This window comes from Dermacentor variabilis, chromosome 3 (genome assembly GCF_050947875.1).
Source record: "Dermacentor variabilis isolate Ectoservices chromosome 3, ASM5094787v1, whole genome shotgun sequence".
In the NCBI taxonomy this organism is placed as follows: domain Eukaryota; kingdom Metazoa; phylum Arthropoda; class Arachnida; order Ixodida; family Ixodidae; genus Dermacentor; species Dermacentor variabilis.
The window spans coordinates 153,033,400-153,052,669 of NC_134570.1; the positions used below are offsets into that span (position 1 = coordinate 153,033,400).

At 45.2% G+C, this 19,270-nt stretch overlaps 1 pseudogene; it reads left to right on the forward strand.

Annotated features, from left to right (window-relative positions):
- Nucleotides 1–1,393: 1,393 nt before the first annotated feature.
- On the forward strand, nt 1,394–17,030 carry LOC142574815 (uncharacterized; annotated as a pseudogene).
- The last annotated feature ends 2,240 nt before the right edge of the window (nt 17,031–19,270 follow it).

Below are 19,270 nucleotides of genomic sequence, written 5' to 3' on the forward strand. Positions count from 1 at the left end.
TCATGAACGACTCGTCCCTCACCGCAACGCTTGAAAACCGACAAGAAAATGCAACTGAACGGTACCGCGTTCGGCACAACATTAAAACTTCGGGTACTTTGCTGTCTTGTCATTTGCCCTTGCCGAGGTTAAAATTATTTAAGCTGCTCCGTGCATGACAACTGTGACAAGTGTTTTAATTAATGCGCATGAATTCGCATGGCGTCATTTTTTATTATCGCAGTGCAACATTGTCTGTCATTTTCAAAAACTTCATAACCAATCCCACTTTTGCCAACTTTTTCTTGGACACAGTACATAAGTAGCACTGCTGTCACGCCAGTCAGCTTGGATCTCATACATGCAATAGTGTCGCGAACCGAGGGGTTACAGCGGAGCACCAGAACTATAGGACCAGTGTAGCAGGCTCTTAGAACGGACTAGTGCATGCCGTGCTTGTGCCACGAGCACGCATCGCCCAACTTTATTTTCCTCATCTTTTGCAGTGCCGACTTTTAGCGTCTGTGCGTAGTGGCGTCGATGGGTGCTTCAAAAGTATACTTTAGCTGTTTCTTGTCAGCCACATTTGGCAAAAGTGATATAATTCTACCTCTTGAATCTGAACCTGAATGCACTGCTGGGGCTTGTGATAAGGAAATGCAGAAATGCAATTAGTGTGGCACTTAAGTTATTCAGATGTGTTTTACATTTTTACAAAATCATTTTTCTATAAGTTCTAAACTTGGAAGACAACATTCAGATTTGTGGTGCACTTTATTTAATTCTTGGTAACATTGCTTTCATTGCTTTGCAGGTCCACCCCTTCATCTGTTGTGCTGATGCCCCAGCAAGGGCAACATAAAGCAAAATATGCGCCAGTTCAATGGGCATTTTGGCTGTAGCTGGTGCTTGCATCCTGGGTTTGTCATAGATGGTAAGCAAACTTCGTGCCTCTCGCATGAGAAAGCTTTCATATGGTAAATATATAACTGCAGGACAGGTAAAGCCCAGTGCATTAAGAATCTTCATATATAGATTCTGATTGTATGCTTATTTAATTTCAATGTGTTTAATAGAACAGTACATAATCACAGTATAATACTTCCAGAAATATTTATTGTTTGTATAGCAGTGCGTAATGTGGTGCTTCACAATCTTATTTTTCACCTGCTGCTTCCAATAAAGTATCGCCATCTTGCTGTAGCCATTTTCAAGTCAGGTTTACTTTTCTTCATCGATAAGGGAGGAGCAGCCACATAAAAGCTGCTATGTACATCAGCTTGAATATTGAAACACCGTCGAGAATTCGCTATTAGCATGTAGGATTGACCTGCTGATTTGAGCACCTGTGTTGTTTTCTTTTGGAATAGGAACCGTTAAGTACACAATCGATGAGCCAGTGCCAGACAGAACAATGGAAGAAACCGTTGACGCCATGAAGACAGCAGCACGCACAGGGACAATTGTTCAAGGCATAAAGGGTCTCACTTCATTAATGAATATGCGACACTTGGATATAGTCTGGGGATTCACGCCGGATTACATGCATTGTGTGTTGCTGGGAGTTGCACGCCAGTTGACAGAACTGTGGCTCTCCAGTGTGGGCCAGCCCTACTACATTGGGAGGCCAGCACTGCTCAGTGCTGTAGACAAACGGCTGTGCAACATCAAGCCACCATTTTGTTTCAGACTGCAGCGTACCCTTTCCTTGCGGAAGTATTGGAAGGCTTCAGAGTGGCAGCAGTGGCTGTTGTGGTTTTCACTGCCTTGTTTAGATGGCATTTTGCCTATAGAGTATCTTAGGCACTTCACCTTGCTTATTAGAGGAGTATCCCTACTGCTAATGGACAATGTTAGCTGCACTGATGTCAGTGAGAGTGCTAGCCTACTAGTGAAGTTTGTAGTAGGTGCGCAATTTCATTATGGAGAAAAAGAAATGACATTTAATGTGCACCAACTTTAGCATTTGCCCAAGAGGGTGACACTGCAGGGACCACTTTGGTCACATTCCTGCTTTGTATTCGATTCAAACATTGGGCATGTGAAGGAACTAGTCACATCTGCAAAAAGAGTGCCAATCCAAATTGTGGAACGGCTGTTAATGGCTAGCTCTTTCGCTAGTCTTAAAGCATCAACTCTCCTTCAGACTAGAGAATTTTTAACCAAAGGGAGCGCTACAAAATGTGGGACAGTTGTTTTATTGACTGGCAAGCCACGAAAAGTACTGCAGCCAGTTTTAAATTTGGTAATGAATCATATTGGCTGCATGATAGTTGGTCCCATTGTGGAACATGACAAAGTTGCAGTGTCTCGGTATGTTTTCCACAGCAAACAGCATAAAAGACCAAGCAAAACAGACTGCACTGCTGCAATGCTTCCTTCAGGGGCATGTGTAATAATTTCTCACATCCTTGGGTTTAAAGACATCGCTGGCAAAGACAAACTTTTGCAGTATGTGAAAAATTTCACATAAGTCAGACTAAAGCTTTCCACATTCACAAGCCCCAAAGTGTGCAGTCCAGCCATGTCATTGAGGTAAAGACTGGCATCGTTCCATGTTTATACATGGAGATTGAGCAATCGATTTTTCTTGAACCACTTGCTTTTAAAGCCCTTTTTAAAAACAGGTGATGAATTATAAAGCACGAGGTCAAAGGAACACTTATTTCTGCAGAGGCCCTGCAGCACCCTTTATTAAAGTTGTCACATATGTGTCGCAAATATTGCTTAGAATAAACAGATTACAATGTATGTATGCGTAATAAATATTTTTCTTGCATTATGAAATGCAATTTTCTATCACACGGTGGTGCACTGGCTTGTGTATGCTAGAAAATAATTAATTTCTGAAATAAAACTCAGTTGCGAGTTGCAGCATTTGTGTTGTCTCTTCTTTGCGCTGTTGTTTTTGTGCCCTGCCCCCATTTTCAGTGTAGCCTAATACCACAAGTGCAACTCAGCTTCACCGAGTTTAAACTTTTCTGTTGACTAATAAAGGTGAAGCTGCATGACCAAACATATTCCTAAGCAGAAGAGCGATCCCATTTTCGTGAAGTCCACAAATTTTGCAGATGTAGGAAAGGTGCTTGTTGGACTACAGACATAATTGTCTGTGAGGCTGTGTGTCTGGAATGCACACAGCCATACAGAATACATTACATGGCTTTGTGTGAAACTTGGGTCAAATAAATGTTACTGTGGTGTCAAATATTCCACTTTCAGCTTGTCAGAGCACACTGAACATTAAAGGACAACTGCAACCAAATTTTGGTCTAGGTGAAGAGCGTACTTCAACATAGCTTCAAGATAGCCTCACTGCAAAATGTTGCCTTCGAAACACAAAAATCAACATTTCTGATAGTGAAACTTTAAAAAACGCCTTTACCACTGCTTACTGGAAACGATTTAGAACACAAAATAATAAGAACCAGTGCAGCGCCTGGGCATGACAGATCTCACAGGCACTAAACATGCTAAAGGTATCGGGTGCCATGTCCTTGAATCTGTGTCATATCCACTAACTGCATATAAAGGCTGTTACAAAAATTGGGCATGCAATTACCAGACCTGCAACACTTCCAGGATTGCATCGATACTACCCATCTAAAGTTGATTTAGCCAAAGTGAAATTTCGCTGCTGCTGGCCTTCAACAAACTTGAAGTCGTCGTACACCTTCTCATCCTCGTTGCCTTAGCGCCTTCTCTTCTTCAAGTATGCTACACCAACTCGCCTACATCAAGCTTCGGCCTTTAACAAAATTTAATGTCACATAATAACACTGCAAGGAAGATGTAGAAAAACACAAGTATCTTTTATTTTTTTTAAGTGTATATATACACTCAAAAACAAAAAGTCTAGTGCCACTTTGAAATACATATGACACACAAGTAATTACTTACAAGACAGGTGTGAAAATAACAAAAAAAAAGGAAAATAACAAGCAACAGGAACCACATTTTGTCTCACCATAACTTGGGAAAAAGAGAAAGCTGCAGGGCCTTCTCACTCAACAAATGAGAGCCATTTGCTTCACAAATTAGTTGGCCCACATTTCTGTCTTCTTTTTTGCCATTTTAAGCAATTCTTCCTGTTTTTTATTTAGCTTGAAGAGACTTTCTGTATTAAGTACGTGGAACACCCCTGGCTCATCAAATGGTAAATGTACATGCTGGTAAAGGTAGATTATATGTGGTTCGTGTAAGGATTGGTGTGTCTTTGCATTTTTGTATATGCATCTATGCAAATTAAAGCACTGGTGCCTTATTTTCATAGTAAAGCTATGGACAAAACTGAAGTGTGCTGATCTACAATATGTACTTCGCCAACAAAAACAACGAAGGGGGCATGGCAATCACTTTTGAGAGATGCCGGTGACTCGGGCTAGAATGCAGCCAGTGAAATGATGCACTAGGAGAAGTCACATGTCATTTTGCCACAGTTCTTTGGCCATGGCCAAAGTCATCACTGTTTGCCAAGTTACAATGAGACAGAGTCTGTGTACCTGATAACATTGGTACTTCTGGTCCCACATACCAAAAATAACAGCTTCCAGAACTGGATACTTCCCAGAACTCCATGGCTGTAATGTTTTAAAGCCTAAATTTTTGCACTAATTCTGACAAACTCACAATGTAGTTTCTAACTCTATCACTGCTGGACACACACACAGACACACGAGAAAAGTACTGGTACTATCTGATAATTTCACAGGTATTCTTGGCCTGTGGGCCTCTAGCTGTCAAAGAGGGAACTCATGACAATACTAAAATAAAATCGACAAGTATGCTGTGCTGCTGGAATTTAAATTGAGTGGTGGAAAGTGCAGACGAGCTACTTGTTGAGCTGAGCAGTCTTTGTGAAACATATTCAGGGCAAATACCACCCCTTCTCAGCAGTTTAAGAGATAAGGGTACTACACCGATTTCTGTCACTAGGGTGCGTAGCTAACTGCTTCCATCAGCAGATTGTACCAGCTCCAATCACAGCATGGGCATTGCACTGCTGGCACTCCAGCAGTGGCACTAGGCTTGATATCTCGCTATTAGCCAAGATCAGTGACTGCTATTACAGTTGCAGCAAGCTGCACATGTTGCACAATGAATAAAATGCTTGTAAGTTTCAGCCACATAGCTTTCAACCAAGTTTTGAAAAGTGTCCCTCAAGTGCAACCTAAATTTATTGTCTCTGACTGAGCCCACAGCTCAACAGTGCTAGCATGATTGCAAAGTACTACGGGTGTGGCTGGAGCTTTTGGTACACATCCGACAATGAATGCAACAGGGGAGACTGCGCATACAAAACAAGCAGTGTGTTAAAGGCACATCATAAACCCACAAGAAATACATGCATCACAGTCAGCTTTTTGTATGTGTCGAAGAAACATGAATGTGAAGTGGCAAGACACGAAGGATGGGGACAACAGTGGGTTTAAGGACCTCCTAGGTAATATTGGTGAAAGCTGAAAATGAAGTAAGACAAAATAAGCCTTTCACTCTTCTGCGCTTACATATTCCCCTACCCTGTGTACATGATGTGAACCAGAACAAGGGTTGGTTGTGGGCTGAAGCTATGGCATGTGAAGTGATAATAAGCATATGCAGCAATAACCCACCTAACAACTTTAAGGCACCCTGCAACACCTAACCCATTAATGCTCCATGTTAAAGACCTGCAAAACTCGGTTCAGTACCATGCCGTTTGAAAGGATCCTGATCCATTGTTAAAAGTTGTGCATACTACCACCGATGGAGGGTTTCTCTTTCTGCCAAATTACGATTTTTTTTTCCGCTTGGGGATTGACGGTCATAGTTTCTGGTAAATATAGAAGTGTTGAGGAAGAGAAAACGGATTTAGGAGACATACAAAGATGCTAGAGTGAAAAGCACATATAGCATACCTGATTAATTCAAGCAGGCTAGAAGACTATCTGTCGCTGCTCCATTTCAAAGGGGTTGCCAATAAATCATTATCATCACACAGTTTGCAAAATGGCAGTGAAATCTGTCCTGTACTTTGTGACATGTGTTCGTATAACTACCACTGAGGCCTTGATATGGTTTGCTCTTTTCGACTATTTTTCAGCCATCCACTGCCATAACAACTTGGGTGTTCTGTTCAGTTCCAAGAGAGAGGCTAAAACGTTTTCTTCGTGCAAACATGCTGGATACGATCGACATCAATGACAGCGATCTTTCTACTGGCGAGAGCAGCAAAGATGAAGTGTCTAAAGATGGCAGTGACGAAAAAGAGGCCAATTTAACTGAAACTGACGAGGTTGAGGGTCCGAGCACGACAGCTCTTCCTGCAAGGGATCTCAAATCAGAGTACGTGAAGAAGCGGTACACATGGATAAAGAGGGAGACTTCGATCAGGAGGCAGTAATTTTAGAGAGTGATTTTCCACTGTCACCTGTAGAGCCATTGAGCACGAAGCAATCCATGTGGAAAGCCACTTCAAAAACACAGGACACCACTAAACATTACTGCTGAGGAACTAACATCTCTGGTGGGGATGTTCTTTAGGCTAGGTTTGTAGACGTGCACAGGGTTCGTGCATACTGGGAAAATGGAGGCAGATATGAACTTGTGGCCCTTATTAGTCCCGAAACAGGTTTGAAAAAGTGACTAGTCACTTGCATGTTTTCAATAATGATGCGACACCAGAAAAAAATTTTAAAAGACATGAGTTGGAAAGTGTGCCCATGGCTGCCTTCTTTGTGCAGCATTATGGTTGGGATAAGCCAAGAAAAAAAGTCTGCAGTGGATGAAATAGGATGACTTAGGATTTATACTAGCCATCTGCGGTTCCTCCACGTCAAGCCCATGCATGGTACATGGCCGTTTTCGCACTTCGCTTTCACCGAAATGCACGCCCTATAGAGAAAAGCCAATGCACAACGTAGCAAGCAGGGGAAGTTGCATATCAGGCAAACTAGCTGCTGCTTTATTGATCATGCATGGGAACATGAGCTTTCCCTAAGAAACAACGGTATTGTGCATTTGCTTGCGCATTGTATATTTTGCATGTAGGCTCCGCGGTTTTGGACAACCAGGATTCTGAGGAGAATCGAGAATCGCAGTGCTACAGAGCTGATGGAACCGCTTTATATTGCATCGAGATGGAGTGCACACGTATTAGTGAAACATCTGTATTTTTGTTCAGCATGCATGGCATGTTGCGGTGACATAATCATCATGCTCCTTTTCCAATAGATTCGCTTGTTCGTGCATGTGTAGTAGGCTCCTTGTATGGATGCCCCTGACAGAAAGAAAAATTAGTTGAAAGTTTGTGCTTGTCCGTGTCAACACCCTCTCGTCTTTGCCTGTCTATCGCATGGCATATTCCCATTTTGTTTTTTGTTTTTTCGGCCTAATTTTCCGTCCTTCAACCCCGCCCCCCTCCCTGTCCCCCATGCACCCAAGTGAGCCTGGTGAGTGCTATCAATCAAGTGCTCAGACAGCTACATGCTGCTGTATCGAATTGGCTGCTCTCGCAAGCACGGGGGATGCGACGGGGTCACTATTGTCCTTCTTGTCTCCCTCCATCGCTGCCGCCCAAAGAACGTGGTTATGCTAGGTCCTGCGGGGGAGAGTGTGGTGCTTATGCCGTTTCCTTCATTCACCCTTTCCTTGTACCCTTTCCTTCAATGCATAGCTAGCACACCGACTGGGTGGCGTGAGCGGCGTGAGTCCTTGCAGTCTTGTCCGTTCTTGTCAGCGCAGTGCTATCGTGAAAAATGCTCGCTTGCAGTCATCATTCCTACTGAGAAGCCTACTTCTTGAAATACACACCAAAATGGCCGCGAATTTTTGTGAGTGTTGCAATTAATTAAAGGCAAAACAACAAGTAGAAAAACGTCGGTGCTGGTGGCCACTGTTTCCGATGTGGGCTGAACTCGGATACACACAAGCGTGGATCTTACAATGGTGAGTGCACTTGTTTTGAGTATGTTATAAGTTTTAAGGAGCCAGACAGAGTGAATTAGGAAACGGTGCATTGTGTGTTTTACAAGCAAAGTTGTTTTAATGGGCTGAATTTCAGGATACTCTTGCCTTAAAAGTTATGTCCAGCTACTCAAGCGCTTTTTCTTTTTGGTTTTTAATTCCAAGATTTGTGTGTATATTATTGTTGAAGTTCTAACACTTAGCATGGTTTCGCTGCGTCCTTAACATTGAATTTTTTTCCATTTATGCTCAGCACTGCATCGATTTGGGACATCCTAAAGAACAATGTGTGGTGATGATTGCAATGTTATAGTGAGTTTGCCTGCTATAATCTTGGGGAATTAATGTGCGGATTATAAATTTAGGTTGACTAGAAATTTAACACAGTTCTTTATGTGTAGTGATTACATTTCAGATGTGATAATACATATTTTTCAGAACCCTTTATTTAGATAAATACATTTTCATATAACCGCTACATCCTTTTCGGGTTCCCTGTAGTGGTGGAACGCAATTCTTTCAGGAATAAGCAGGCAATTGAAAATGAAATGGTGGTCTTCACAGCTGGGAAATGCTGCTATCGCAGTAAGTGAGCGTACAGTCAAAAGAATCACTGAAATATGCTGTCTTATTTTATTTATTTCTTACCCGCGAAAATTTAGGTGCTGATAAATTGCTCTTGTAGACACATGAACCTTTACTGAGCAGAAACGCTGTGAGCTGAATTGACAATTCTTTTGTGATGTTTTAGGATGAATGTTATAAACTGCTGCCAACTCGAGCAATACCATGCGGTATATATATATTAGTGAAACAGCCCTGGCTAATGCAGAGTGCCTGTAGTTATCTAGCTCCTTTTATTCGCAGCCTTTGAATAGTGCCCGGAGTAGAACATGTATAAACTCTGTGAATTTCACCCAAATTCCAGGACTGATTTTATCATGCAATGCGTGCTGCCTGATCCTGTTAGTCATACTGAGGAACCGCGCTTCTTCTCACTGTTCTAGGCCAAGCATCATTTCCAGCAAGCACACATGGCAGTATTTCTTTCTTTCCTTACAATAAATCCCTATTTTTGCTGGTGTCTCCTGACACAACTCAGATTTCACGTGAAAAATTTTGCAGGAAAGCTGCATTGTGTCTATAGTATCTGAAACTAGGCTTCTTGTGCTGTAGTAGCTTTTGCTACAATTTTTTAATTAGGCAGTTCAATGCTAACTAGGTGTGGGGTATAAACAAGGCGGACGGATCCTGCGCATTTTATGTTTGTGTTCTAAATATTCTCTGTTACACCTTCTGCAAAATATGCTTTATATGTTGAAATATTAAAGAGCGTTACCTGACAAATCTCTAGCAAGAAAATTTTTTGATTCACCCCTTCGAATTCTCTGCTCAAACTTCTATTCTTGCAGCATGGCGATTTTTCAACATAAAAACATTGCCACATACATTCGTCATACCAACTTCTCTAATAATATTTCTTTTCGTTTTACAGCGCAAGCATCTCCTCCAAGTAATGATGAAGTCGCTATGGGAAGTGGTAGCAAATTCAACGAAACCACCGCATTACCGTGGTCCTTGGGGGCCTGACCAGCCCGCCGTCATCCAAGCACTGACCAATCTGCCAACCGATGTCAGTTCCCTGCCCTGAAAGCCCTGGCCAGCCCACCATCCTCGGCACCTTGCCTATTTCTATCCTCAGGGCCCTGCCTGGTCCACCGCCATCTACCTAGCTTCACGAGAGCTGGCTCTTCGGCACCTGCCTGTAAATAAACTGTTTGAATATAACTGAACATCACCCATTTAGGTGCACAGAAAATGCTTGTTTGTGCAAACTTATTCATAACTAAACTGTCAGAAAAGTGAATATTCAGTACTATTTTATTATTATTTGCATGTATAGAGGACTTCTGCTTCTTGACATAATATCTTTCTGTCGAGCTTTCCTAGCTGCTGTTGAGGCAGAGAGTATGGGGACAATTGCTATCAAAAACGCCGCTAGCAAAAGTTTCCCGGTAAAAATGCCTGTGTACTCCAGAGCCAGTGAATTTACAATATTAGTCATGCAAAGGGCATTGGCTCAAAACTGGGATTAATAATGACAACGATATGGCTGAACACTGGTACTATGCTGGCGGCACAATGGCTGCTGCATTGGCATAATATTCGTCCTATCTTGGCTTTAACTCTGGGCCGGCATTGAATTGGGTTGCACATTGCCCATATGCCAGCATTGGTTGCAGATTGGTACCAATTTCTGCCAGAATTGGGCCATGCTTGGACCATTGATGGTGTGCTGCCTGGGCAGGAATTGACCGACAAGTGGAATCAGAAATCAAGGACTCTGAACTGTGTCAGAGGACTGTGGTAGAGAAAAAGTGTTCACCTTTCTGAATAACGCAACTCCCAGGTGGGCCTTGATAGTCACTGGCTCCAGACTTGGCTGGCCCTTTGCCTGGCAACATATGTGTGTGTTAGTGGTCGTGGATGAATATTTTCATTTCCTTGCGATTGCAACACTGCCTTCAGTGAACATGAAAAGTGTCACAGCAAAGCTGAGTGACATGATCTCCATGCATGGATTGCCTTATGCGCAGTAGAATGACAATGATCCTGCTCTCTTTGGACATCAATTCGCTGCATTCATGGAGCTCAATGGCATTCGCACCAAAGGACAGAATCCCTGTGGCCACAAGCAAATGGCGAGATGGACAGATTTATGAGAAACATGAGGAAAACTATGAAGACGGCAGGAAGCAATTGGGAAGAAGAGCTCAGCGAGTACCTTCTCAACTATAGAGCAATGCCACGCTCCACAACCAGCTACACGCTGGCTGAACTCCTCTTCGGAAAGAAGATTCGCACCAATTTGCCAGATACAGGGAAAGCCCGGCTTTGAGGAACTTGAAACAATTCAGAGAGAAAGGAAGCAGAGAATGAAGAGCTATGCCGACGAGAAATGTAGAGCAGTGCCTCATGGCTTTAAAGAGGGAGACAAACTTTTACCGAGGTGCTCGTCACTATGCTCACATTAACTCCCATAAGAACTGCAGCCATATAGAGTAACACGGGTTCAAGGAACAGCAATCACTTCTGAGAGTGCAGGCAAGAGGGTCATAAGGAATGCCTGGTTCTACAAACTCACTCCCCAGGGAGGTCGACAAACCCAAATGTGATGATTGTTAGTGCAGCGCTGCACCAGCTATAGCGCCACCTACTGCTGTGAGCAGAAGGGGAGTCATGAGAGCAGGGCTAGGGCAGTCTTGGTTGAAATAAGAAAGCACAATTCATAAAACCTTCACAATGCAGTTTGTGTTAAGACAAATGTATACCAAAAATCTACAAAATCTGGCTGGTAGAGTTTTCTTAGGCCTTAATGGTGCTAGGAGAAAGGAGTGCTCGACATTATTTTTAATGTGAGCCAAACTTCTTGCTTGGCACACATTACTAAATGAAGTCCCAATCGACACATTCTAATTTTCTCTCTCGCTTTGTTCTTGTGCGCAGATTTTCCCTGTGTGCCTACAAGAACCTTCACGGTGGCCTATAGAAGCAAACTTCTGGGCAGCCAGTGCTCTCCTACTGAAGGAATTTTCCCAGGCAGCCTGGCTTGGTATGGCTGCGGCAGCAATCATCTTCAGGATGCATGTGTGACCACCTTTGCTGCTATTTGTCACTCTCGTTAATTACACATTCTGCATATCTTTTTTAATTTATTATGCAATACAGTTTGACGATGTCGCATGGTGTGAAGTAGATGCCTTGCGGCATTTTAGCCTGAATTCATGCTTTGTGTACTGCACTGCATGAAAAGCTAATCTGTAGTTTTTGTTAAAAGCATTTTATAACCGCATATTCCAATTTACAGTTCAGTTCCAGTAACATGTGATATGCTATGGAATTCACTAATGGGTGGTATGCTGAAGAAGTAAGTGGCCATTATTTCTGTGATGCTAGGTAAGCATAAGGAGATATTTCATGAGGGACACTCCCAAAAGTAATTGCTATTCACTTTTAAATGGTGCATGGACATCGAAAAATAAAATATTGGTATTGAAGGAAAGAGTGATGCACAGACTGTTCTTCCAGGTGTGACCCATCTATTTTTGTAGGAAATTATTGTAGCAAAGCACTATTTTGCATGCTGTAGTTATGCTTATATCCACCTGTAAATGAAACCAGCTTGTCAGTTCTGCCGGAATCGCACTTCACTGACAAAATGTTTCACCGCTAGAAACTATTTCAGTTCTCAGGAGACCCAGCAGGGCAACATTTAAATAATAATGTGTTTGATACAGATCTTGTTTCATTTCAAAAATAATTGTTACAGGGGGCATTCAATTGATTGGTCTAAGCAAAATGTGCTTGCTGACCAGTGAGGCTATATAATGCCATGCTTCAGCTACTTCCTAAAGAAAGAATATGGTTCACGTCTGGAACTACCTGTACATCCCTATCCAACACTATAAAAAACATTTTTGTGTCCGTGCCTCATTTAATAATAAACTGGAACTGTGGACACCCTTGTGTTACCATAAGCGCTGCCACAAAAGGTTTTGGTAATATCTAATAAGTCATCAGTTGTTCTTATTAAAATGTTCGTTAGCCAGCTTTTAGAGCAACATTAGCAAAGCTTATTGAGGTACCTCTAGGCATCCACAGCTAAAAAATGTCTTGATCAAGACAGCTACTACAATCTTCAATTAGCCGTTCATGACATATTTTAGATGTCAAATAGTTGCTTCTGTGTTTTATGGCTGCTAATGCTTCGAACTTGCAGGCGCAAGTTGGAATCGGCTAGTGCAAGTCAGGGGTAATTGGAGATCGCAGGGCCTTCAGCATCATGCAGGCCTTCATCCTGCAGTGGACATAAAATAGGCTGATGATGATTGTGCAGTAGACGCCTTATTTTCCACTCAAAGGAGGGGGCCACTCTGCACAGCAACAGACGTGAGTGATGACATATGGAAGGCTGAGGAGGCCATGGTGGTGCTCTACACTAGCTCCTTGGAAAATGGCAACGTAGGCTCCAGGAAGCTCGAAGGCACAGCTCCACTTTCAGTTGAACAAAAGGCTGCAAAAAGCTCAGGCACAGGTTTTGTGGTATATGCCGTCACAGAGAGTGCATCTGAATGGAACCTCTTAATGATCCACGTAGGGAAGGGAATGTGGCTGTGAGGCAAATGTGTGAGGAGGTGGGACCCTGAGTGGAATTTGTGGCCACCAGATGGCTGTGTGTGGTGGGCAGCAGGGCCCGACAAATCGGGCTGACACGGCGGAGATACTGGGCCAGTGCCTAGGCCTCAGGCTATGTGCTTTTCCAAGCCTTCAGGTGCCAGCCAGGCACCAGAGGTTCCTGGGTTAACCACATTCACACCCAGCTGCAGGAACCCTGATAACGGTTCTGGGGTGGGCCATCATGCAAATAGAGGAAGGACGATCTCCCCGAAAAAACAGGCAAAGATGCCCCCGAGGAAGCCACCTTCAGTGGTAGAGGCCACCCTCCCCGCTAGGAGGACACAGTGGAAGGTGCTTGTGCACATGTGGAGACAGCGCAAGCATAAAGGAGGGCAGGAGAGATTTTTCCAGCTCAACATGCAAGGAGGGTGCCTAGAGGCAAAGAACAAAGAATTGTATTGCATTGTTAGGAAGGAGGATAGTGGCAGCCTGCCTAGCATAAACCCACCTGCATGATGCTGACGCACCGCCACCCAACAAACTGTTGTCTGAACCAGAGTGAACCGCGCCTAAGGAGAGCGGAAGGGCGGGGGCCTCGGCTTTCTCAGCAGGGTGGACACGCAATGGTACAGAGCCCCGGGGCCCACGAGAAGCACATATGGATAACAGAACTTCCGGACAAGCAAGGATGTAGAAAAATGTAGAGGCCCTGACCTGCACATACAGGGACATCACTGATCTAAGCAGGCCTGTGGTGGTTGTGGTGGTGGGAGATACGAATGACCACATCGAGGCCTTGGATGGGGCAATGAACAAGGCTGGCAGGCTGCTGTTCGTGTGGGCAGAGGGATGGGCCTCACTATGGGCAACACAAGTGAATAATGCACCAGATGGACAGTAAGCAGCATGTGATCTTGTATAGATTGTTGTTTCATGTTCCCCATCCCCCTCCCACAGCTTGCCTATATGAGCATTGACAGCACTGGTCTTGGTGCTGTCACCATTGTGGATCCCAGCATATCTCTGTCGTTTGGATCTTGCCCACCCAAGATGGAGTACAGTACGTCAGTGGCCAGCTCTAGGACCCTTTCCAACAAGGCTGTAGACAAAGTGATGGCTGTACTCGAAGAACAAGTAACACACATGGAGGTGCGAGATTATCAGCACTAACAGCAGTAGGTATAGCAGGCACTTTATGAAGAGTGTGCAGCTGGCCAGGTATCTAGGGGCAAAAAGAAGACCCACTGGAAGGCCTGGTGGAACAGGAAAGTCGCCACCGTTTTAGCCTGCCCCAAGCAGTGTGTTCCAGGCAGCATCAGCTGGCTCTGCAGCATGTAGCAATGGATACCCATGCCTGCAAACTGTGGGCACCATATCTGGTTGTGAAGAACAACATGGTAACAATAGTGCAACAAAAGATGAGCAGCATAAACAGAAGGCTGCTGCAAACTGTAAAGGAGGCTAGATGCGACTCTGTCCAAACATTCTGGCAGCACATAAAAGCCCAGCAGGTGAACTCCAGCCACCCCAGCAGGCAGTTCAGGGACCCAACCACCGGGCAGGTATTCGAAGCCGAAGAATGCCTCCACCTGGTTGAAAAGTGCATGGTCTGTAAGCTGCAGTCTGTGGACGGCCTCCACGAGTCTGATAATGCGAAACCTGCAAGGCATCTTCCCTCTCCACCACCTTCTAGTAATTGCATCACGCAGGGTCAGTTGAATCGGCCTATAGGCACCCTGCAATGGTTAGGCGGTGCAGCAATCGGCCCAGCCATCAGCGCCACCGTGTCAGTTCTGCAAAACACTGAGGCGGCCACTACTAGGAAGGCATGCTTTTGAGGCGCTCGCTTGAATGATGTTGGTCGTTCTGCATTGTGGATTTAAGGCAATCGGAAACATCGAGGCTCATTTCCGACCATCGACGCTTGAAAAAGGATGTCAGCTTTATGACAACAACCATGTATATCGTGTCAGAGAAGTAAACGGCACGGACATCTGAGCGAAGTGCTTGTCACAACAAAGCAAGCAGGCTTACGACGTCGAACTCCAAATAAGTTGACAAATAATTATTTTATTGCACTTGCGTGCACACATACAGCTTTAGAGGTTTTTCAACTGTCATTTGTAACTTAATTACTTGGAATGTGCCTTGCATCTCTCACTTGTAGAAGTTTTGGCGACTTGTAAACAATAAGCAAGAACAAAAGGGAAGGCTTGTGTCCCCGTCCATCTGTCTCTCTTTTTTGTTCTCGTTTATCGCGCGCTACATATCAGAAGTGTACTTGCACCTCGCGTCCGTGCTGGTAAACGACAGGCACTTCTCACGCTTTCTTTCCCGTTGACAGGGGCCGTATTCTGAAACATTCGCCCTCCACGAAAGTTTCGCCCTGGCCACGCCTCCGCCAATGGCACGCGCTGAATGGCTGCTTTGACAAAACTGAAAATTTACTTGTGCCACCTAGTAGTTCCTGTCTACATCATATTAACTTCATGGTGTCGTTGGGTGCTATATAGAATAAGCGAAGACGCCTTTTGGCGTTCGGTTGCTGGTGGAGTCTAGTAGAGGGTAGAAAGGTGGTAGCTTATAGTGGTGTTTTTGATGGCGTGCTGAACGTGTTGTTTCGAGGCGATTATTTATTGATTACTGTTGTTGTTAGGTTGTGTTCCCTTGTGCAAGTGACACGTGTGGGTGGCAGTGTTTTTGAGCAGCTGACAGCAGCGCAATCAACAACGCACTGCTCGCATGGTTCCTCGCGCAACGGCGGGAACGACATACCCGCTCCAGCCGTGAAGCCTTTGCCATGAGGGGAGAAGTTTTTCGGCGGCATTTCTGAATGACGAAGAGTGCCGTCCGGCTGCTTTGCAGTGAGCTAGCCCACTTGCTGGAGCTGCTGACTGCGGGGGGCCTGAGCGTTGATGACCAAGTTCTCTGTACCCTCGGGTTCTTTGCAACAGGCAGCTTGCAGTCGTCAGTCGGCAGTGAGGCGACCATTGACATGTCCCAGCCGTCTGTAAGCCGCTGCATCGCGACAGTCGCGCAGGCCATTGTTGTGGTTGGGAAGGAGCAAGGATGGGTGGCCTTCCCACACACCGCCAGCGAGCGAGCTGCAGTTAGGCAGGGGTGCTTGCAGCACGGCAGGCTCGGCGGTGTTATTGGGTGTGTGGATGGCAGGTTCATCGCCGTCGTCGCCCCGTAGCTGCCTCTTGCGCAGAAGGCAACGTACTGGTGCCGGAATGGCTATTACGCCCTCAATGCAATGGTGGTATATGGTAAACAAGATTGCATGTAATGGAGCAGCAATCAATGGACAGTCATTGGCATCACTGTCACACTATTATCTGCAATGTGTTTCAGGTGTGTGAATCGGACTTGAAGGTACTTTACATTGACCCGCGGTTCGCTGGGTCATGTCACGGCGCCCACGTGTGGCGGTACGCGTCGCTTCACCGGCGCATTGTCAGCGGCTGCATTGCCATCCAAGATGCCGAGTACCTTCTTGGTGAGTAGCAACGAAGTTGATCTCAAAATAAAACTGTACTCAATGCGTGTGTATGATGTCCTATATTGTGTAAGATGTCAGAAATACTATGACTGCTATCTTTGTATGTGCAGGCGACAGTGCCTGCCCTCTAGAGCTGTGGCTCTTGACACCTGCACCCGGCTACCCTGCCCTCCACACACTGGAAGGGCGCTACAACGCTGCGCATACTTCTGCAAGGTCAGCAGTGAAGCGCTGCATCGGCATCATGAAGAGCCGCTTATCATGTCTGCAGCAACACCGCGCCTTACATTACGGCCCCAAAAAGGCAGCTACAATTGTGGCAGCGCGTGCGGCACTGCACAATCTGTGCATTGACGCAGATGTGCTGCATACGGGCCACGTGTACTCTGAAGGAGACGACAACGACGGCGACCGTCCGCACGCCTGAAGTAGCCCAGGATCACAGAGTGAAGCACCTCGGGCCAGGCCAGCACTATATTTGCGCGGGAGGGCAGCATGTGCAATGCAAATTGCAATACTTTCGATTGCTCGTAATCGGCACTTACAGCATGTACAGAGAGCAGTTTGCCATGCACATCACCTGCAATGGTGGGCTGTAGCAGTTTTCCCAGCAGCAGTGGATTACACATGCAGGCATTGCCACTCCTGGCATGTGCTTCAACAACGTATGCTGCCCTCCCTTGAGGCTGCCGTACACTAACACTTGCCCTTCTCCACTGGTAGTGTCGGTTTTGTGCCAGACACTGCAATGTGCTGGTGCTAGTCATGTTGCGCTAGAAGCGCAAGTGCTTTCGTGCCAGACGGTGCCATGTGCTGACACTTGTTATTGTGTGCTAGAAGTGAGCGTGTCTTCGTGCCAGACACTGCCGTGTGCTGACATTAGTCCTTCTGCGCTGGAAGTGTGCGCCGTTTTGTGGCAGTAGCTGCCTCCCCTTGCTGCTCCCATGTGCCGACACCTGCCGCCACCTCCTTGCGCCCGAGAAGTGTGCGTGGCTATGTGCCAGACGCTCTCACGTGCTGGCACTTGCTCCTTCTGTGCTGGGTGCGTTTATGGTTTTGTTGCTGCCTCCCCTTGCTGCTCCCATGTGCAGACACCTGTTCGCTCGCGATGTACTACGTATGCGTATGCCACCGCGCATCATGCCTAACGCTCACCTCTTCTTTTTTTTTTTTCGTTCGGCGTCTTCATTTACAGCTGTCGAACGCGCCTTGAACGATTCTGAAGGGGACATGCACTACGTGCCGTTACGGCGCCCTCGGTGAATGTATACACTGCACAGCAGTGGTGTTTTACAACAACCTGCATGAGAACATGTTGTGTACGAGCGGCCCCCAGTCATGGGGGAAACCATCGACGAAGCCCGACCATGACGACAAAGTGCCACTTAGCTGTTTGGAGGTAGGATTCTCACGCTTTATGTTCTATGTGCTTTCACTATATTATTTAGCCTTTTTATCCTAGCTAGTGTTATGTATGCACTGCGAATTTTTTCTGTGCAGTGTACACGTGAATAGAAACAGTTGCGTTTTTCATAATGGCTCATAATGGCTGTTTATTATTTCACAAAGTGCAATTAAAGCATGCCTTTAGAATTTTCTTGTTGAACCAAAGATGGGTCACTTATGAGGAAAGGTGTATTCTTTTAACTGTACAACCTGACATAACCAAGTAAGCAGTGTTTTTCTTCCCGCTTCTTCTCTTGAAATCTACTCCTGTGCGTAGTCAAATCGGTCTTTCCGTGTATTATTTTAATGCCCTATGCTCTTTCACGTCCTCCTGTTTGCAGATAACAACAGTCCCTTTGTGGGAAACAAGCAGCCTGCAGAGCTCCCACCTACCTATGTCATCCAACATTTCGGGGGCATTGAATGCCCTTTTACAACCGCACTTAAGGATATGGAGAAAAGTGAGGCGGAGATCAGGCATGGCGAAATTCTTCATCGAATTTTTGAAAAAGATTGAAGAACATTGCTGCGGCAAAAGCTTAGCATACTGCTTAAGTCACCACATAGACCACTTCACATGCTGGAAGTGTTAGGTGACTTCCCTAAAGTAACCATAGCCCCAAAAACCCAAAAAACCATCTACAAAGGCTTACACCAGAGGAGAGGGCTTCTTACAACGATTTTGTTTTATGCGAGTCTGTTAATGAGCTATGCGTGCTGACTGCTGGCCAGTCAAGTTGTCCGAGGTAACAATGGCTCAGAAACCATTGCATAGGTAGATTTCTGGCATGTCAGTTTCGTTATGTTTATGCTGTGTATATATATGTCTATGCAGGTGGCACAAGGAACGTAAAGTGCATGTCAGCAGCACAGCAGCTCATACCATTTTACGTACCCGCAGAGGCCCTAAAGAGATCCTTCACAGCCTTTTCAAGTCCAATTTTTTTTTTCGTCCGAGGCTACAACATATGGTACGTTAAGATTGTTGGATCTAAGCAATATAAATTACGTGTGTGTGTTCTATATTAGGAATACGTATGGAGCCAGTGGCCAGGAAGGACTTTGAGCAGCAGCGTGGTGTTACGGTGACACAGGTGAGCACATCACTTGCATTATCTGGAGAGCGAAGTACAGCCTATTTGGTGATAACAAATAAAAAACATAATAGTTGGAATCAGTTTCAACTATGCAATGTTTAATGTTACAGTACGTGTCGTCTCA